We start from the raw sequence: 23537 nt of genomic DNA, 5'->3' as shown, positions 1-23537 counted from the left end.
GCAATGAGAAATTTATAATTCATAGCATTTGGATGAAAATGTTATGAAAATTAACAACTGCTTTCAATTTTTTTCTATTTTTTGAAATTTTCCCTGGCCCAGACTGATTGGTAAAATTAAAAATTGGATTTGATTTTTTAATACCCTGTAATATACTAGTTAACAACTCTATGAAGCAACCAATAACATATTGAGCTTTTACTCATTTATTTAAAATATATTTCATTGTATATTCAATAAAAATTTATCCAGATTAAAGACTAAATCAGGAGTTTTATTATTGCTATACTTTGTCTCATTGTGAGACACATATTTTAAAGTCATTGTAATGTTCATATTATAGAATATTAAGCTGCCATAAATAACTGGGTCATGCTTACGTAGTAAAATGATCAAGTAATACCGTGTTTTTAATATTTGAAATAAAAGAAAATATTAATGTCCTTTATAAGGTAACTCATTCTAAATTTGTAGACACAAAATTTGTAGAATTAGAAGAAACCCATTAAAGTCTCAAAGAATGGAAAGAAAAAATAGTTGGAGGTAGCTTCTCCACTTAGAAAGTTATTATTAAAGTCCTAACTACATGACCTCTCAAAATAAGGATTTTGATTTAGTTCTAACTACTTACTGGAATTTGGACCTTGACAGACTTCTAGAATTCATGTAAACCACTAATTATTCATATTTTCAAAATATTTTATGGAATTGATATACTAGAAGGAATGCAAACTTTAAAATACTTGCAAGAAGATATATGAAAACAGTAATCTTCAGAGACTAGAAAAATTACTGAAGATTCGGGAAATTGTATTTTTGCTTGCATGTTGGATAATTTTTTTCAGATATTTTTAAGTCTAAGTAAAACCATCATCTACAAATATTAGTCCAACTGCTTGCCTTATTTTTTAATATACAATCTCCATAAAGAAAATTTCAAACTCATTTTTATATGCCAACAAACTGAATATATGTCTTTGCTAATTGCTGAATATAACTATCCACTTTAAAATGAAGAACCAACCTATAGTAACTTATGAGTTTCCTGTGTTTAATTTCTCTCTCTAGTCACACAATTATGAAAAAGTTCTTATATTATATGTATTTATTTGCCAAGTCACTGATAAGTGAGCATTTCCTCCACCTTTTTATGAGACATATTCAGAAATTGGAATTTTACTGTCATCATAGCCTATTTGCTGTTTTGTGATGGATAGTGGCTAATTAAACTTGCGATGACCTTGTTGTTCTAGTTGCAAATACAATAGTGTCTTGAGTCATTTACTGAGTTGTCAGTGATGGATGAAAGTGCTTCCCTGTAATTAGGTGGTAAACAATGTTAACTGAGCAGTAATTCACACCAGTATTGCTAAGGTATTTTATAGTAACATAGCAAATGACTCATCATGCCATCTTTGTAAAATGATGCTGGGTGCCCAGATAAATCATATTCTTCATTGGAACCAGAGATAATAAAAGATTATCATATTTCAAATAGGCTAGAAGAACATATTCTTCTATCAATCTTGTCTTATATATAAATAGAGGCTTCTATATAAGAGCAGTTCTGATTTGTAGTACAAATTGCCAACTATTCAAGAGTGGTGAGACCAAAGGCAAATATGTTTGTTATACCAGCTCAAATATAATAGCTGACAAGACAGACACAACAAGAATATAAGGTGATATAAAGAGATTTCTATGGTACAGATGGGTAATCAGAAAAATAAGTAGAATTCATATATATTTACTGATAAGAATAAATATCTGCCCATTTTGTCTCATTATTTTCCCCTTTAATAGTCACATGTACATTGACATTAGGTTTATAGAGGGTAGAATTTATTATATTTCTTTTCCATTCTCTCAAAGTTTTGATAAGCACAAGTTTTTCTTTTGTTGCATAGAATAAGGCATCATGAGATAACGTGGCTAAACGACAAATGGAGACAATATTTGAACAAGCCATACACAGTAAACAATCTGAGACTTTAGATTTCAAGTTCAAAGGTGCTGTTCATGAGAGCATGTGATTATCCAAATTGTGGTAATAAAATGATGCCTACATCCTATAGCTGATTCTGGAAAGTGTGGAAGCCGTAACAGCTACAATGTGCTTCAAATATTTTGCTAGAAAGTGGATGTCTCTAGAAAGACTTCTTTGCCTAAAGACATGCCTGTAATTCATGGCAGATTTGGAACTATTGGAATTGCATTTTCAAAGACTCGGTGATCTGCCCTAACTGAACTGAATATAAGAAAATATTAGGGGTGGCAGCAAAAGATATGGTTCTCAAAGTGTTCAGACAAGATTTTTCCAAAACGTGCAGAGTAGGCATTATCATACCAGGGCATGTGCAGCTGGTAATGTAAAGAAAGTACAGGCAGGGTGCCAATGCCTAGGGCTTTCTATTGTCCAGTGTCATTCACAGGTGATCAGTGAGTACTTGTAGGCTTCTGGGCATGCTTGAGATGACTCTATGTGATGAATAGGTCAAAAGATCATTTGGGAGAGCACTATGGTTGCAGGGACCATTTGTGTGTTGGGAGACAGTGGCAATAGTTTCTTGCTTGCACCAGAAAGACACCAGAGTGGAAAGAATTTTTAAAACCTTTCAAATTTTAATTATCTTTCTCCCACCTTTCCTTTTTCCTTTTTTTTCTTTACAGCTTTGAAGACATTACTGTATAAGGAAAAGGCACCAAACTGAGACCCTAGTCAGAGCCTAGACACTGATCCAGAAAACTAGAAAATCCTACTACAGATCTGCCACCTTAGAAGCCAGCCATAGTTGGGGCCTGAGCCATAGCACAGCGATAGGGCATTTGCCTTGCACGACGCAGATTCAGGATGGACCTGGTCGATCCCCAAAGTCCCAAATGGTCCCCCAAGCCAGAATCGATTTCTGAGCGCAGAGCTAGGAGTAACCCCTGAGAGTCACAGGGTGTGGCCCCCAAACCCAAAACAAAACAAAACAAAAAACACAAAACCACCACAAACAGAAACCCGCCATTGTTGTCTCATGGTTTGGGTTCCCTCATGCAAGTATTTCTTCTTTGCTTGGAGAAGTAAATTTAAAATAAATTTACTCTCTATGTTGCAACCCTGTTGTATGATTTTTCTCATGCCAAAGGGCAACAATTTGCTATTTGGAAAGATTTTTGTTTTGACAGATTTGAAGTCAAGGTCAAGAGAAGCTCTATATATCACAAGCAAGACCTTCACTATCAGTAATAAAAAATGAAGATTATCTAGATTGAGGGTCATATACAGAAACAACCATTTTATATAGAACTCATTTTAAGACAGGACCAACATTTACAGTACTTTGGATTTGACACATGAATTTATCTTTTTCTCATTATGTAAGGGCTCTTTTTCCCCCTTCATGCCTACCCAGGACCTTTTCCCATCCTTCAGCTCAACAGTGAAACCCTCAGTCTTTTCCACTTACTAGAAAATTTGCAGCCATGTATCTTTTCCATTTGTAGGCAATTAAATTTGATCTTATTCTCCTACAAATCTGTATGGTTTTAGTTTGTTTACTTGACCAACCTAAGAAAAACCCAGAGGGGTAAAATAATCTACCTTTTACCTCTACAATGACCATGTAGGTGAATCCATGCTCTGGCTTAATACATTCAAACAGCTAATGCTTATGTACTACCCAAGGTTATATGCACCTTTTATACTACAGAATATGTTTAAGCTTTGAAGAATTTTTGTCAACCAGGTTACTATACTTTGTTGTTTTCTTTCTTACTCCAGAAATATTTCAATTCAAACAATATATGCTTCCAAAGTAAATTTGAGAGAATCTATAGAAATATCTTTTTTGTTTGTTTGTTTGTTTTTGTTTTTGGGACATACCCGGTGATACTCAGGAGCTACTCCTGGCTATGCACTCAGAAATCACCCCTGGCTTGGGACTCTGGGGGATGGAACCACGGTCAGTCCCAGGTCAGCCATGTGCAAGGCAAACACCCTACCATTGTGCTACCACTCTGACCCTCATATTGAAATATTTCTAAGACCATGTTTTTCCAAGACTGCATTTTATTCCAATCCTCTTTAATATTTTTTTTATTTCCAAATTAACAGTTTTAGCAAATTTTATCTTGTTTCGTTTGGTTGGTTTTTGGGTCATACTCAGGGGTTACTCCTGGCTCTGTGCTCAGAAATTACCCCTGACAGTCTCAGGGGACCATATGGGACACCGAGAATCAAACCACCATCTCCTGGGTTGACCTTGTGCAAGGCAAAAGCCCTACCACTTTGCTCTCTCCCCGGCCCCAAATTCTGATGTTTTACTTCACTCTGCCTCTTAAAACTTCTGTCACTTATTTCCTCTTAAAATTTTCCCTTCAACACACGTCCCACAGCTATGTCCATATAAACAAATGGACCAGCCTCACAGTTTCATGACTAATATTTGAAGAGATGCAAATCAAACTATTAAAACTCATGGGTATAGTCATAAATATTATGCCAGTCAAAACTATTTTATGTCAATCAGAAATATTAAGGGGCATAATATTAAGGGAATTGAGTGAGGAACTAGGGACAATGGTGGAAGGTCACTTTGGTGGTAGGATTGGTGTTGGAACATTGAATGCCTGAAATAACTGTCTGATGAACAACTTAGTAAATCATGGTATTTAAATGAAGTTAAAAAAAATATTCTCTACACACTTACTGCGTGGGTCAGGTACCACCATTTCTCACCTGAATGCTCACATTATCTGACTTCTCTATGAAGCTAAAATTGTACTCTCTTTTTAGTTGCCAGTATCTAGAGGAGTACTTGGCACATAGCAAGCTTGAAACAAAATGTGTGTTAAGTAAGCTCTCAAAATTGCATCGGTTAAATAAAATTCAGGTCTATTCAAATGCCAAAAAGGATTAAGAGCATGTCAGTTTCCAAATGTAAATGCCAGGATCTACAGGATGCCAGTTTGATTGCTAGAGAATGAGAAGTCAATTTACTGCCCAGTATAGCAACAAAGGAGATAATTTCTGACTGTTAGTTTTGAATATAGTGTTATTTTGGAAACTCGATTCAAGAAATTTAACACATAGACTTCTATAGGTTTGCTCTTCAAACCCAGGTTCTACCTTGAACAAATAAATACCTCACTTGATTTTCTCTATGTTTCTTTATTGTATATTTTCACTTCAGAGATGCCCATATTAATCTCTTGAATATATTTCCTTTTTTTCCTCTCCTCTCTTATCTTCCTTAGCAAGTTTTGTTTAGCAAATATACTTGGATTCACAAAAAAAATAAAATAAAAATATATATTTATGAGGAACATGAACAAACTTATGGGGTAAAATCTTAATAATTATACAAGAAAATAATTTAAAAACCATTTTAAGGCTTATTTTTCAAGAGTGCCTGCCAATCAGGAAGAATGTGGGTCCCCCTCCGGCAATTCTCAGCTATCCAGACTTGGCTCCATATGAGAGCCTAAAGATATAGCACTATTCCTGCAGTGTCAGCTCTGGGTCCTGCGGGGTCAAAAATTTTTTGGACCATCCTAGCAGTGATCAGAGACCTCTAGAGTTTCACTCAGTGATGATCAGGACACTAGGTGTTGTCGGGTATCAAAATGGGGCTGTTGCATGCACCTTAATACCTGAACTGTCTTTCTGGTTCCTAAAATATATTTTTAAAGAGATGCATATTATTTTCGTAGAGACCTAAATGCTTAAGCGGGCAACATAGTTGTTTGAGTCAGTTATTTGTTGGGGTAGTCAAGTGTTTATGGGTCATAGAAATTTTTCTATGTAGCACTAATAATTTTATCATTTACATGCTGTTTTCTTCATACATACAATTAAGTCTACTCACTAGATTTAGTTTTACTTGAGATGAAAAAATAAAATTCATGTGTTAGGTGGTATAGGGAATAAAAGGGAAATTTTCTTCATCAGGTTCTTCATCAGATACTTTTAAGTTTGTTGAAGCATTCGTTGAAACCAAGAAAGAAGTTATAAAATTATTCATCTCAGAGAAAACACATAATTTATAAAGTAAAAATCCTCAGAGAACTGCTAGAAGCAACTTAACATGTTTTAGAAGAGATATGCTTTCACAAGTTACTTGAAAAACTAGAGAAAAATTTCAAAATCATTCGGATCAGCTAAAAGTTGAATGATCACTTTAGTTTTCTTTTAGTAAAGTTTTGGAATGGGGCAAAATGCTGTAAGTCTTACTAAAGGTCGGGAACTTAGTGCAATCAAACACTGAATTGTTGGAATTGGTGTAGTACCTGACAGGTACCCGGAACTTACAAATATATACAAGAATATGGGAAGAAAAGAATAAAGAAATAATATTCATTCATTGTAGTAAGCAACAGCAAAAGCTACTTCACCAAAATTTACAGCCAACTCACTAATGCAGTAAGGAATAAACCAAGTGCTCCCTCTCTCCAACCTTAGAACCAGATTATATAATCATGGTTGTAATAAGATACTTTGTTTATGGTAAAAGAGTAGACCCCGGAGAGCTGACATTTCCCTCTCCCTTTGCTTGCCAGTTTAAGATGATATAAAAAGGCAGCGAGCCCATAAATAATTCTCTGATGTAGTGATTCTCTTCTGTGAGTCTGCTGTGGCCACTAACTTCAGGTCCATCTTCCCCACAACAAATGATACTCTGGAGACTTGGATCTCCTCTCATGCCTATGTATCCTTGATCAGGAATATTTTCCGGGAGTTTTCTGTGCTAATTTGATGAAAGTAATTCTTGTTACTTAATTCATGTTCAATGATCATTTCTACCCATCCTCAAATATGACCAAATTGTATGAGATAATTACATATCTAGAATTTGAAAATGGTAAATATTAATGTGAGGGGAAAATAAACTTTCATTTAACTTGAAAGTTTTGTCAAAATTCCAATTGGATTACATTAGATTATTTCTCTCTTGAATCAAGTCATCAAGAGATGACTTTCATTCTGAAAACATCTTAAAAGTCACAGGGCCCAGAGAGATAGCACAGCGTTGTTTGCCTTGCAAGCAGCCAATCCAGGACCTAAGGTGGTTGGTTCGAATCCCGGTGTCCCATATGGTCCTCCATGCCTGCCAGGAGCTATTTCTGAGCAGACAGCCAGGAGTAACCCCTGAGCAACGCTGGGTGTGCCCCCCCCCCAAAAAAAAGGCATTCTGAAAACATATGTATTTTTTTTTCAAGGAAATGCAAACTCTATTTTCTAAGCTTCTTTGCTCTTACCCCCATGATCATAGTGACCTCATCCATGGAGTAAAATCATTTTGAAAGTAGCATAAAATCTTTTTCTTAAAAGCATTCTCTGATTCAACTGAGATAAAGCTGAATTTTTTTTGTTTTATAGCTGAGTATAATTTAGAGAGAGAGAAGTACAAAGGGCACAGTCAATAAATTATTACAAAAATTACACTAAGGTGACTTGCCACCTATGAGATACAGAGAGGGAATATTCAGTATCCTGAAATTCATTCTGGACCCCCTCTGACTTGTTATACAGTATGTATTTCCTTCTTTTACATCTGCAATATATATCAATATCACACTATCAGATTATGTTTTTAACATGCCATCAGATATATCTCTATATGTTAACTCACATAAGTGAAATTAAACACTACATATACATGCATCTATATTTGTATGTATATATAACAAGGACACACATGTATTCCTTTACTCATCTGACCTAATTGGTTCAGCTTATGCCTTTAAGATTAATTCAAATATTTGCATGTTTGCTTTAGTTTTTTCTCATTTTGTTGTTGTATAGCATTTAACAAATATGTTATTATTCATCTGAGGCATTACTTGTGTATAGAAATAAAGTATCTAGTTATATAGTATGTGATTATTTAATTTTATGTGTCTTTTTTCAAAATAGCAGCAGAAACATATATAATGTGTGGAAATTATCATTATCTATATCTTCAACAACATAAGAAATTATTAACTATTCTATTTTGATAGTTCCAGTGGATGCATAGTTACAGAATCAATATTTGTGGGCTCGTTTCCTCTGAGAGACTCTATTTTGTGAAATTATGGGTCATTTTCTGCCCTTAATTCTGTTGAATATCTTTCTTTTACCTATATTTCCATAAGTATTTATTATAATTTTGAGTACAAAGTCATCATTGACATTTGCTTATATTTGACCCCTGATAAAGAAAATTGCAATTAATTTTCCCTTATGGGTTTAATTTCATACTATAGCCATCATCTATCTAGAATTGTAGATGGTGTGAGGTAAAGGTCAAGTGGTTTTCTAATATGGTTGTCACATTGTCCCAACATTATTTATTTAAAAAGAACACCACTGTTTTGTCCTCTTATTCACATTTTTCTGTAGAGATCTACTAAAAAAATAAAGGATTTGAAGCTGGATCAATAATGCAATGGGTATGGCTTTGCACACTGCTGATCCAGCCTTGATCCCAGGCATTCCATATGATTCTGCAAGACCACCAGAAATAAATCCTGAGTGCAGTCAGGAGCAGCCCCTGAGCATCATTGGGTGTGACCCCCCAAAAAATAAATAAATAGATAAAAATGTTACAAAATAAACTAATAAAGGATCTAAATAATAAGAAATCCTAAGATATTTCTCTTCTAAAGACTATGTCTTGGATAGAAAATTACAGTTCCTCTCTAATAAGTTGGCTGTAAATATCTAGGACAAAGTACTAATAAGGAATCTGAGGTCTCATTAAAGCTCAGTGAAAGTGTGTCATGATTAACTACTGTGGCTTAATGATAAATCACATGTCTTACATGACTAACAAGATCTGATCGGATCCCCAGCAATGAAAAAAAAAAAGTTTGCCATTGCTTCAGGAAAAATTACTGAGAAAATCACATTTTCTTCATGTTTTCATACCAGATTATAATTAAGGAGAAATAAAACAAAGTAAGTACCATATTATCCTAAATTTATTGTATTTCTAATTCCCAATATTTTAAATCATATTTTAAAACAAGGAAGAGTATGATAAGGCCTTAATTTTAAGACTTATTATTTTTCCTCTTAGGGACATGAAGCCCAGAGAGTTCATTTCTTTTATCATCCACTTTTTATCATCAACTTTGCCATCTGTATAGATAACTTTTGAACGTAGCCTTTAATTTTTCCTGTTTCTCAGAATTTTGCTTCTGAGATTAGGTTATAAAAAAGAGCTTTATCCGGGGCCGGCAAGGTGGCACTAGAGGTAAGGTGTCTGCCTTGCAATTGCTAGCCAAGGAAGGACCACGGTTCCATTCCACTGGCGTCCCATATGGTCCCCCCAAGCCAGGGGCAATTTATGAGTGCTTAGCCAGGAGTAACCCCTGAGCATCAGACGGGTGGGGCCCGAAAAACCAAAAAAAAAATAAAAAGGTTTCATCTATGGTACAAACACTCAATGAACATTAGACAACTGTTAGGAAAATGAAGTGGTAAAATTTACTGATAAATGGATAGATATGGAGAGTATTAGGCAGAGTGAAATGAGTCAGAGAAAATGGGATAGATAATATAATATGATATACTAATTTGTAGGATGTGAATAAAAAGGATGGTATGGTTCTAAACTTCAAAGTTAATGTAGGAGTAATTAATGGTAGGAAGCTAGTGGAAGTGGGTCAGTGTGCTACAGCAGAGAAGGGACCATGGGGCCAGCATGGTGGCACTAGAGGTAAGGTGTCTGCCTTGCCAGCGCTAGCCTAGGACGGACCGCGGTTCGATCCCCTGGCGTCCCATATGGTCTCCCAAGCCAGGGGCGACTTCTGAGCACATAGCCAGAAGTAACCCTTGAGCGTTACCGGGTATCCGGGGTGGCCCAAACACAAGAGAGAGAGAGAGAGAGAGAGAGAGAGAGAGAGAGAGAGAGAGAGAGAGACAGAGACAGAGAGACAGAGAGAGAGAGACAGAGACAGAGAGAGAGACAGAGAGACAGAGACAGAGACAGAGAGAGAAAGAGAGAGAGAGAGAAGAGAGAGGAGAGAGAGGAGAGAGAAAGGAGAAAGAGGAGAGAGAGAGAGGAGAGAGAGGAGAGAGAGAGGAGAAAGAGGAGAGAGAGAGAGAAAGAGAGAGAGAAGAGAGAGGAGAGAGAGGAGAGAGAGGAGAAAGAGGAGAGAGAGAGAGGAGAGAGAGGAGAGAGAGGAGAAAGAGGAGAGAGAGAGAGAGAGAGAGAGAGAGAGAGAGAGAGAGAGAGAAGGGACCATAATGACAAGATGGCTGGAAATGATGGGTGCTGAATGGTGGTAAAGAGATAATCATGGTACCCCTTCAGTAACAATGTTACAAACCACAGTACCTAAAAGAAAAGAGAGAGATGGAGATAGAAGAGAGAGAAAGAGAAAAAGAGAGAAGAAAAATGTCTACCATAGCAGGCTGGGATGGGGAGGGGAAAATGGAAATGCTGATGGTGGGAAATTTGCACTGGTGAAAGGATGGGTTTTGGATATATGACTAAAATTCTATCACAAATAACTTGGTAATTGTGTATCTCATAGTGATTCAATTAAAGAAAATTATTAATAGAGGCAGAGCAATAACACAGTGGGGAGGACATTTGCCTTGCAAGCAATCAACCTGGGTTTGATCCCCAGCATCCCATATGGTTTTCCAAGGATGATAGGAGTAATTTTAGAGCACAGAGCCAGGAATAACCTTTGAACACTTCTAAGTGTAAGCCAAAAAAAAAAAAAAAAAAAAAGGATTAAGGGGAAAAAAGGTGGTCTTAGGTTCTCTCACTTTGCTTTGGGTTCTTGGAGAATTCAGCTGCCTTTCCTAGGGACAGTTCTGGTTAAAAATCCTCATCAATGAGTTCAAAAGGGCATCATTTTTGGCTTACCAACAGCCAACAATGGAAGTTGTTTCATCTTATAATTTTGGGTTTAGCCTCGGACAGTATCCTTGTCAGCCAGTTCATAACTCCCTGGAAATTCTGACCCAAAATATCCCATTTCTTTTAACAGCTCCTGTTAAATAGATACTCTTAATACTTTAAGGTAATAATTTTTTAAGTTTAAGTTTTCCACAAAGAAAACTAATTCACTTTCATAAGTTTTAATGAATTCTAAGGACTTTTCTGTAAAAATTGTCTACTTTGAAATTCTGAAATGTAAGACACTCACCAACATTTGGAAGAGATAGGTATGCCCACAGAGTATCTATAGGGTTTGTGGTTATATTTATATTTCTTACTACCTCCCTTTATTTTTCCTCTACCAGAAATGTTCTCAGTCTTGCTCTCTTTTTATTGAGATTTCATCCTGAAAAATCTTCTTTTAAGTGCTACTCTTTCTTAAAAGCTGCTTACTATCAGATAGCCAGCCAGAGAGATAGTACCTCACTATAGATATAGGTTTCTTGCCCTGCATAATGAATTACTCCCCCCAACATCTCATCTGATTTCCCCAGGAGCACCAGGAAGGGAATTCCTAAGTGCATAGCCAAGAGAAACCCTGAAACATCACCAGGTGTGACCCTAAGCAGAAAACAAAACCCTGAAGCATTTATCATCAACCATGTTTGTAATTATGGTGCTTAAATAAAAATGTAATTAAAAATAAAAATAAATAAAAAATATGTGTGGGCCACATCCACTTGGATAGAGTGATATTAGAGATAGGATGGGAAGAGAAAAGCAAGATCAAAAAATGTGATGAGTCAATTACAAATAAAGGTAGGGGTAGTTGTTTAGATAATTACCAATGGGATAACTAACGTGGAAAGTTAAATGATTTATAAAATGCTATTTTTCTCTATAATTTCCCATGGGTCCTATGGGTATTTTAGTGAATAGTGAAGTAAGAAATAGACATTTCACTACAGTGTGTGTTTTTTCTTCTTTCAAGACTTTGCAATACACTTATAAGGACCAACTTTAGTACCTTTATGCATATGCATAACTCTCTCTTATGAGGAATATTCCGCAAGAGTTCTATAGCCATCTATACAGATTTCCAATTAGAATACTTCTTAATTATTGGAAAAATATTGCATAGACAAGGAGTACTGGCCAACCACACCTGACACATAGATAAAGATGCAGATTATAAGTATCATTTGGGAATGAGTTAAGGGGAAAATATAACAAGACGTGTTCTGCAGGGGTCAGTTCCCAGTTCAGTACTGTTTAACATTTTTCCAATGATCAAGATGATTGACTATCAAGAGTGCTTGTTAAGTCTGCTGATGACTTCAGGTAAAAGAAATAGCCAATATCTCGGAGAATAAATTAGGATTAAAAATGACCATAATAGTGTGAACAGTGGTCCAAAATGAAAAGAAAAGGTTGAGTATGCTTGCATTCCTGTTGTAATTATAATGTTGATATAAAATATACAGTATACCTACCAAAGAAAATACAGACCAATAACAAAATACATTTTATAGGGTTAAATAAAATAAATAGGAAAGTGATTCCATGTAGAAGCTATTTGCCATTTTTAAAAAATGGAATGTGCCTTTTTGAAAAAAAAAAAAAGGGAGAATAAAAACTAGAGCAGCAGTAATAATGGTACAACTGAAAATTCTTAGGGAAAAATTTGAATTATTATTCAAATAACCCATCTATACTGATAAGCCAAAATAACCACTAGCCTCAAAGATGTGCTTTCCTCTTATTCTATCCTTTTAACAGGTAAATTTTCTACCCACAAAGTTGATTCAATTTTACATACTTAATGTGAAATTTTAACTAATTAAAAATTTTGTAATAAAACAAGTGGGAATATTTACATAGAATGAAATAAATCACACATAGATTTTTATGATCATATGTAAAATTTTAACTTTAAAATATTAATCTTTTCTGAAATTTTTATTCACATATGTCATGTCTCACAAACTTGATTGCATAAACTTGGGGTGTAAGAATTAAATTGTGCTATAAAATAGGTGCAGAAGCAGAAAGGAAACGCTAAATTACCTTCTGTTAAGCTAGACATTAAGATGTGCAAATATTTAGATAATATTACTTCTCACACTGATATTTTTGTTCTGTAAGATACAAATTTTAAATAAAAGTTATGTTAACATGTAATGAGTTCACTGATTTTAGTTTGAAATTAACAGATTCTTTTAAGTTTTTGTTTTAGTTTCTTAATAGTTTAGTTTCAAATGTCAAGGTATATGACTTACTTCAACATAAGAGCTTCATGATCTTCAATAATCTTTAACGGTGAAAGGAAACCTAAGGACAGAAAGGATGAAAACACTGAGTTACCCTAATGATTTCTAGTTCTTTAGGAACCTCCTGTTCCAGAAAGTCACTTACCATATAGACATACGATTGGTATATGTATAACTACACACTTTGACAGTACTGGTAACTATCTTCTGACTTGTCAGGTAGAAATAAAAGCTGGTATAGTTCAAAAGACCTCACCTTACCTGTACAATGGAAGTCACCCAGAGAACTTTAAAATATTATTGTCTCCATAGTTTTAAATTTTAATTTATTCTAGAAATTTATGGCTGGCTCAAAGAGACAGTACAGTGCGGAGGTGATTACTTTGCATGTGACTATCCTGGATTCAGTCTTCTGTACCTCAGGAATGATTTCTGAGCAAAGATCCAGGAGATATCCGTGTTCACTGCGAGGCCTGGCCCAAAAGCCAAAACAGCAACCCTTTTCTATATGACTATAATATGTAATGTTGTGTGTGCACGAGCGAGACCCTTTCTTTTATGATAATCTTATGGAGGTTTGGGGTTTCTCCCAAACAACATGGAAATGCCATCTCAGATGAGAAACAGGACAGCTCCAGAAATTTCCCATATTATCATTCTTATATGTTCTCACTTGCTGTCTTAATTGTACTAAATTTTTATGTGCTGTTTTTTCAAAATTTTTTAAAAATTTCAGATGATTGATCCATTTATTTCCTCATGAATCCCAGTGTAGAACATTCATTATAATAATTCTCAACTGTTTCTGTATTTAAATTACAATACTGAAGTTAAATATTGACCTCTATTTTCAACACACACGCACACACACACATATACACGGAACAATGTAAACTTATCAAAATACATTTTACTTTGTATTTTAAAACACACTTCAGTGTTAGAGCCTAAAAAGTCAGGCTATATAGCAATTCTGAAGGAGCATATGGTTTTAATTATAAATCAAATAACTGGATTATTTCACCTCTCATAGAACACCTAGTGATAAGGTTGTTTAGATGTACTGACTGTTATGCACATGTTATTGGATAACAACTTCAAGATTTATGGAAAAATCAGAGGCCTTAGATTTGAACTCTGTCTCTCCTCTTACTCTGCCCTAGACCTTTTAAAATATTAACTCTCTAGGCCAGAGAAATAGTATAATGGGTAGGGTATTTGTCTTGCCCATGGCTAATCTCTGTAGATCCTTGGCATTACCATGAATGATTCCTGGGTACAGCTAGGGAAAAGCTCTGAGCACAGTTAGTTATGGTCCAAAAGCAAACAAAAATAAATTAAAATTAAAATATAAATACTTTGAATTGAACTTAGATATTGCCTTCATGTTGATCTTATAATACTCATAGAGTACAAGTGCTATCTTGATTAATACTGATTTTAATCTCCATTTTGTAATGGAATAAACCAATTTTAAAAATTTGAAAAAAATTTTTAGAAAGATATAGTGCATCTTTATTAAGTTGGTAATAAACTATTACATGTATTTTATGTAATTTTATCTTTTAATATATATTAAGGCCATTCACAGGAATCTGCTTAAATATCATAAAGTATATAGATTATGCTATTTTGTTTTCTGGTGTAGAGTTTTTTGTGGGATAATTCAAACAGATCAAAAGATATGATGCTATAAATTGCTTTTCATTTGCGACTTAAAAGAAAAAAGTATTAAACTAATTCAATTTTCCCTTATTTATGCTCGCTCTGTTCTGTTTCCCTGTATTATGGAATGATTTCTAATGACTTTTGTCGTTTCTCAAAATCCAGTTTACTGCCAAAAAAAGAAAAATATGTTACTGAAAGATTGTTAATAAAATATTAAATTGCCCATTAAATTATTTTAAATGATTTTATATGTGAATTTGTTTATGATGAAAATAGAAGAAAACTTTCCTAATATGCAGCAAATTAACCCTTGTAAAGTATTAATGCATAATAGGCTGAAGAGAAATATATTTACTGTGCATATCTACTTATAAATATAGATTATGTTAAATATAATATTACATATTTACATTTTATATAAATTGCTAAGCAATTAGTGAGGGAAGCAAGATCCTACTTGTGATTAAAGCATGTTATTATTTTTAACTAGGTCTTGATTTTAGTACACTGTTTTCTTTCCCTTTTTCTTCTTGATTACTTTTCTCTTTTTATTATGTTGCAGAGTGTTTGCATTTCTTAAAACAAAATAAATTTTCTCAATCCTTTTTAGACTAATTTAACTTACTGTTTATGAGCTATAACTTTATTTTTTGTTCTCAGTAAATAAGCATGAAATATTCATCATAAAGTAAAGCTTCTAAATTGTATTGTACTCAGTTATAGAATAGTGATAAAGAAATACTTTGTCTCCCAGCAACATTTCTTAGTATTGATATCAGAGTACTCATTAAGATATAATTCTTTGGCAAGATGAATAAATATAATTACATAAAGGCAATCAAATAATGACTATTCCACTAATCAATAACCCTGTAAAATACATCCATTGAATAAAGAACGTAGTTATTGCTTGCTAGTCAGACTACAGATTTAGTTTTTTGTTACCCTTGTTTACTCTTTCGTGGGAATTTTTAAAATTCCTTTGTGTACTCTGTAATGCACAATGGCTTTAAATATTAGAAAAGAACAATATAGAGTTTATTTACTCTTTACTAGTTTATATTTACAAATCCATTTGGGGGATTTCTCTTAATTTTGTGTTAGCTTACGTTGTGATACCCCCAACTGTGTTTTCTCTTTTTATTTCTTAAGTTGGAAAGAATATGTTATATTCCTTGTGGTTGCTTTTTCCTTACAGAATTCCCCTGGCTCGTTACTGACAGATCTTGAAATCCAAGAGGGAGTTGGCTTGCAGGATTAAAGGCAAGAACCTCAATTAAACACTCTCTGATTTCTTCAGATGTTTTGTCTAATCTTTTAATATGGGATTATAGGCAGCTAGAACCTATGCTGCTTTTATAAAAAATAGGGAAGACTCTTTGTTCTAAATCATAAGCACTCAGTGTTTTTTTTAAAGTCTCATTTTCTTAATTTGAATTAATTCTGCTCTAGATGAGGATAATGAACTTTGGTCAGCTCTTTGCGGTTCTGAGTACAAAATAGCTTGATGAACACTATGAAGTGCACACACTTTCCTCCGAATCTGCTGGAAAACTCCCTCAGAGACTGATTAGCTCATGCTTGTCACAAATAGGGGAGATAATTATAGGGCTTAACAGTCTATGTGGTGGATCTTTTGAGAGGGAATGGGTAGATCTGAGTCTGTCTTTTGGATCAACTCTAATTCTTATTATTGCACTTATCTTGTGAGGCTTCTGCCTTTTTTAGCATACCCCAAGAGACTAAATATTGTCTCTTCCCAGAGGATGACATCACATTTCTTTTCCAGAAGATAAAATTGTCCAAATTAGATTATCTTTAATTAGTCTAATCTTATGAGCCATTCCATAAAGTTTATTGCACTCGTGCTGGCACCATGTTACAAGATTCTTATTGAATGAACTAATCTTTTGCCATGGAAATGATGCTTATAAACAATGCTGCTCATTCCTTTATTACAATAAAGATTTCCTCCTCTGAAGCTTCAGGTTTCAAGAGCTGTTTTATGGTTCTCAGTAATATCAGATACCTATATATTATTGAGATTGTTGACTTATTCCAAGTTTCACTTGTTTCTAAATTATTCTATTAAACATGCCTTCAGAGTGACATATAGGTAAATAATTAAACTTTAGTTATCGTAAGAAGTTATTCTGGGATAATGTCATTCCGTTTTTACATAAAGATAGTGGCCCATAAAACAAAGCAGCTTTCCCCTTGCTTATTGACAAAAGAACAGCTTGTGGGACATCTAACTTCCTTACCACTTGAAAAGATGCCACTCAACAAAAGAAAGATGAGCTTTAGACATAAAGATAAAGACCACCATTAGAAATTATGCGTTGGGGGCAGAGAGATAGCTCTGTGAGTCCTATTGTGAGTAGGGCATTTGCAAACTGCCAACCCTAGTTGGAACCCTGAGTCTGCCAGAAGTGATTTCTGAGTGCAGAGCCAGGAGTAACTCCTGAGTGCCATGGGTATAACCCCAAACAAAAATAAACAAACAAACAAACAAAAAAAAGAAGTACGCTTTATTTATTAAATTCATTTTCTGTCTCTCTTGCTATATGCTTAAAACTTTATGATAGAGGAGCTTGAGCAATAACACAGCGTAGAGCATTTGCTTTGCATGCAGCCAACACAAGATGGACCTGGGTTCAATTCCAGGCATCCCATATAGATCCCTGAGCGTTTCAGGAGATATTTCTGAGTGCAGAGCTAGGAGTAACCCCTGAGCACCACAGGGTGTGGCCCAAAAACCAAAACTAAACAAACAATAAAACACCTTTAAGATAGAGAACTTAGTTCTATATATACTAAGATCCCTCCAAGCTGGGAGTTTCTTTTCCCTTCCCTCTTACTTTCCAATAAACCATTATACATATACATATATATATATATATAAACGTACTAATATATAGAATACATATACATATATAGATATATTCTACATATTGGGATGTTTACCAAGACGTACTCATTGTATTAAAGAAAAGATAGATCAACTTTGCTTTGTTATAGTTATTTACTCTTTTGTGAACATCTGTTGATAATTTCATGGAGCCCTGGGAACTTATTAAACAATTTCTTTTACTTTCAACTGCACAACCCTCTCAAAATCACTGTACAGTCTCTTCAGCCTGTACTTCAGAGAACTCTGAACTCTGTAGTAGTGTAGTGAGACTAAAAACCACTAAAGTTTGTCAAACATCTTCTAGTCAACATGTATATGCTGAAAGGAAAACTTCAGTCAAAAAAAGTAAATAAATTATCAGTGGGGAAAGGGGAGGGAGGAAAGAAGTGGCCTAGAAGCAATGAAAGAACTGGAAAGGATTCTTGAGAGCTTCCTGGTAAAAGTGGTATAAATGTACTGAATTGTACATTAAGACCATGAGCATTAATGTTATTTTAAATATTACTAAACTATAGTAAAACTTAATTTAAAATTTTAAATTAAAATAAGACAAATGTTTTTAAAGTGATGGATTGAAATATAAACTCTGAAGAAGTTGTTTGCAAGATGCTCTGAGTAATATTAAAAATAACAGAATTAACTAGTTTAAATATTCTACTCTTCTAAAAATCTATGATTATCCTCATACTAAGCCTCTATGTTTAATTTGAAGATTTTCAATGCTTTTGTGACCTGGATGAAGTACATGGCAGATTTCTCTTTTATGATTTTTATAATTAGAAGATTTAAAAATAGATATTCAAAATTATTGAAAAATAATTGGAAAAAATGCTATTTTTCCAAGGGACTCTTTTCTTTCCAGAAAATGCTGCCCAATTGTTCAGATTTAAAATATTTGTTTTTGCTAAAGGTCTTCTGAGCTTCTTGAATTTTTGCAGTAAAACTAATCTGACTAAAAAATCTAGCACCTTGAACCATGTTAAAATTATAAGCTTTTCAAGAAAATAATCTCCCTTTAAATAAGTGACTGTAGTTTTTCTATTTGGATACCTTTCCAAGATATCAGATAATTATTTTCCCTTTCTCTAACATATATAAACAAATAAAAATCAATATACTTTTTTCTCATTATAATGAAATGAGAGGAAAGAACATCTTGATATATTAAAATACATTTATTATGAGAATACATTTATTACAAGAAGTGTATGTTTTGCAGTAGTTTTTATAGAATAAAAAGTTTGAAAGGACATATACTTATCGTTGCTTAATAACTTCCCTAGAATGGAAACAACTCACTTCAAATGGAATTGTTGATGACTTGTATTTGCAAATCTGCTTACCAAAATTAGACATGAAAAAATATGAAAGATTTGATAACTAGTAACCATTTAGGCGGCTTTCAAAATTGAAGCACAGTTGCATTAGAGAAGTTGACTACTTGGCAAAGGATAGAATCCCATTACTCTGTTCAGCATGGAGAATGACTCTTCACATCCTCTTTCTATTTTTAATTTCACTCTCCATCTCTCCCCCCACTTCCAGATTTGAATTTAAAAGAAAGCTTTTGCAGGTTTCTGTCTGACTTGGTTTGCATTAGTAGTGAAGACCAGCATCGGGCTTTTTCCACAGAGTAATTGAGAGTCAATCAGACTCAGGTCATTGATTTTTTGGATCTGACCTGCAATGGCGTCTGAACTGGGAGCCACCCTGGTGAAGCCGACCAAGGCTTCTAATCCTCTTAGACAGCAGTCAAGAAATTGAGATAAAAGCTGGCAATTCAACTTGTTCAAATAACAGATTTGACAAATTAGAAGGGTCCAACCCTATGGTGAAATGATTGCCTTGCCGTTTATTATATGATTCAATGCAACAAATTCACTTTATTTTGTAAATGATATGCAAAAGGAAGCAACAATATTGTGTCAAAGTAAAAGAATAAATAAAAATTCTTAAAATGCTCCAAATGCCTCAAATATTAGCATGGACCAATTTTATTCTTGAGGAGAAAAATAAATAACATGTAAAAATTAAAGTATGTTTAAAGAACTGTTAATTTTACATTTTGTAAGCCTTTGGCTAGTGAGATATTTGTTTGATTCTGTCAACAAATAAAGCAAAAAAAAACCTGTGATAGTTTAGTATTGGCATCTTCAGTACAAATTGTCAAAATATTTATGCTTAGTTGATCACTCAAATAAAGTAGGAACCAACTTATTTTAAAAGTTTCTTTAATTTACTAAACTTTCTAATCTAATCAGTTAAAAAAAGTCTGGGATTTCTTTTAGAATGGATGCACACAGTAGATTTTTAATGAGATTTTTGGATGACTTCGAAATTAAAGATTTATTCTTAAACAGTGTTTATGTTTTCCCTATATTGTAATCACAAATAGCATAGTATGTCCCTTATATGTGTAAGGAAGAGAACAAAAATTTTATCATGCCTAAAATGTTATCTCTGTACTAGTCTAGGAAAAGAGAAGCAATATGTCCTTCCCATGCTGGAAAGGCAAAAAGCTTTATTTTTGTGAGATAAATAGTGATTTGTTTGGATGTGTGTCTGTACTTTTTTTGCAAGCCTAATCTAATTCTTAATGATTATTTTTTTAAAAAGTTAAAATAAACAAAAAATGATTTTTTATTTGTTTTCATTTTTTTCTTAGTGTACCCTTGCAATTGAAATAATGAGCACTTTATAAAAACTGATATTGATAAATTATTGATATAAAATAATTGAATTGATAAATTTGATAATACATTTCTCTGAAGAGTGAGTGTATAAGTGAGTGAAATAAATTATTTGAATTAGATTAATTTTAGAAAAATTTTGTGAGAAATTTTATTATTCCTGCTTTGTTCATAATGCCATTAGTTCTCTAGCATTTGATAGGTTTGGCATATCATTATTACATACTTAATAATGAAACTATCATTGATTGACTTAGTAACTTACATTTGGCCAAACCTATGAGCCACTTGCTATGTGGAATTACCACAATAATATGTTCCTTGAGAGCAGGACTCATTCTATTTATCCATATAGTTCTGACACAATCCATATGGTAAAACATAACACATATTAATTAAATGAATGACTGTGTAAATGACTACGTGATCAAATGAACTCTCCAAGTATTAGTTGTATTCATTATATAATTGTACTGAAAAACTGCAGCTAATTGGTACAAATTTGCTATCTGGGGAGCAAGGGCAGTTGAGGGCAGTCAATGCTTATTCAATTTAATTTTCCAAACCATTATTGAGCAAGTATTGAACACTTGTCTACTTTATATAGAATTCTATAGTTGATCTTCTGAGAAGATACATAGCTATGAGCTTATGTATAATAAAGATATTAAAATGATATGAAATTTATTTAAGAATATATTATATAAATATTCATATTAGCCATTAGAAAGTCTACAATGAGAAAGAAAAGAATATATAATAAACTTTTACATAAATACATGTACATATGAAACAATCTTACATAAAACATCTGGTTCCGAATAGTCTATACTTACCTTTACCCAGTTACATTATTTAACCATTGATCTCTTTTTATTAACCTAAATTGTTCAATAAAAATAAAGAAAAGTAACTTCACAGATCTCTAATACTTAGTTACCTGCTTTCTTTTATTAGGATTATATTCTTTATTAATTGAGACATAGGAGGAAAAGGGTTATTAGTAAAAGGAAAAATTTAATTTGATAAAGGAGATAATGGCTTTTTATGAAAAACATCAAATTTGTAGATGTGTAAGATAATGTCATCATTAGTAATACAAAGTTTTCTAGCGCTGGTACAAAGCTCTTCACACCTAGATTGTAGCCTTTCCAGAGTTGAAATGACTCTGAGAAAGAGAGAGAGAGAGAGAGAGAGAGAGAAAGAGAGAGAGAGAGAGAGAGAATCTTTGTCTTTGTTATTCTAAAAGAAGAAAATTTGCTGACTCTGGTATTACATTATTGAGGATAAGTCCAATAAACAGTCCAAATTATTCTCAAAGGAGATTTTTCAAACAAAAGATGTCAATATTATGATTAAATCAATGTAAATAAGAATATATTTATACCTGATTATATCTCTTAAGAAAATAAGTATTTATACAATTTAATGATGATGGAATATAATAATGAGGTGAAATATTTTGACCACACTATAATTCTATCAATTGTTTATATAAATTTGATATAAACAAAATTGCTGAACTCATATTCAAGTTTCTTCAATTTAATCAAACCATTTTATTGAAGTAATAAGATTTATTATTATACTGTTAATTATACTTTTAAGGCATTCATTATTTCAACCTCACCCCCTTCTCAGAGTGCCTGCTTCCTTTTATCCCCAAGGGTTCTTCCAACCACACTCTTCCATGTAAATGCAACTCTATAGAAAAAATCTCCAGTTCTAATAATTTTGCCCATTTGCTATTTTTTACTATGTTTCTTTTCATAACACATATTAAAGATCATTTTAAATTTATTTACTGTGGAGGTGGTGACACCTATACAAATATAGAGGAATATAACTAAACTCCTGAAATTCAAATAATTTGCGTCAACAATGAATTGAAAATCTTTTCATCAACAATTTATATTCTTCCTATAAAAAATATAAAGATGAAAAAATAGTAGTGTGAATATGCTTATTATAATGATAATAATAATAACTTATCATTAAATTGATAATACATTTAAAATTTATGTGAAGTAGATAAGTCCTACAAATGTACAATTTATTAAGAATAAGAATTACGAAAATTAAAATATATATAAGTAGTGTGTTTTATCCCAAAAAGGGGATATAGTTTTTATCTTAGAAAATATTTTCCTATTTCTTGATTTAACTTTGTTAGTCTTCTGCTTATTAGCACAGATATTTAAGCATTATCTATAATGTAAATGTCATGCTTCATGTCATGGGTGAACAAATAATGACAATGCTTGATGTAGAAACTAATTCTAACTCACTGTTAAAGTTAATTATGTGAGGCCAGAACAATGGCTCAGTGGAAGGGCATTTCCTTTCATTAGGTTGAGCCAGGATGGACCTCTGTTAGATCTCCCAGTGTCCCATATTGTCCCCCCAAGTCAGGAACAATTTCTAAGCCCAAAGCCAGGAGTATCACCAGATGTGGCCCAAAAATAAAAATTAAAAAAAATGTTAATATATGTTAGAAGCATCAAATCATTGGACCCTAGGATTGAACTGCTCATCCCAGTTTGCTAAGTGCCCTTGACAATAACCCCTATTCCCATTCTAATTACTATTTGTAGTCTACCCCAAAAGCCAATGTGACAAGAAATCAAAAAAAAGAAATTGGGGGGCCACACCCGGTGAAGCTTAGGGGTTTCTCTTGGCTATGCCTCAGAAATCGTTCCTGGCTTGGGGACCATATGGGATGCCAGGGGATCAAATCACGGTCTATCCTAGGTTAGCACATGCCTGGTATATGCCCTACCACCTGCGCCACCATTTCAGCCCCAAGAAATCAAAAATTTTAAATTAACCAAAATAGTACAGTAATTACAGTCACTGGAAATAGCCAGATTTTATTACTGAGAACAAAAATGTCTGTCTTAGTGTTCTATGGCTGTTTTGATGACAGACTTTTCGTTCATGAAAGAAGATTATGTTCTACAGTCAACTGCTCCTTACATTTTATATACCTTTACCACTACACTGAGGATTCAGACTATTGAACTACTAATAGATGTTAACTCTTTCAGCCTCGTTATTTTAGTTGTTCAATGCTTTATTTCTCTGCCAAAACACAAGCATAATATTCCCAGGAAACATATATTAAATA

The sequence above is a fragment of the Suncus etruscus genome, chromosome 8, assembly GCF_024139225.1.
Source record: "Suncus etruscus isolate mSunEtr1 chromosome 8, mSunEtr1.pri.cur, whole genome shotgun sequence".
Taxonomy (NCBI): Eukaryota; Metazoa; Chordata; class Mammalia; order Eulipotyphla; family Soricidae; genus Suncus; species Suncus etruscus.
This window is presented reverse-complemented; position numbering follows the sequence as displayed.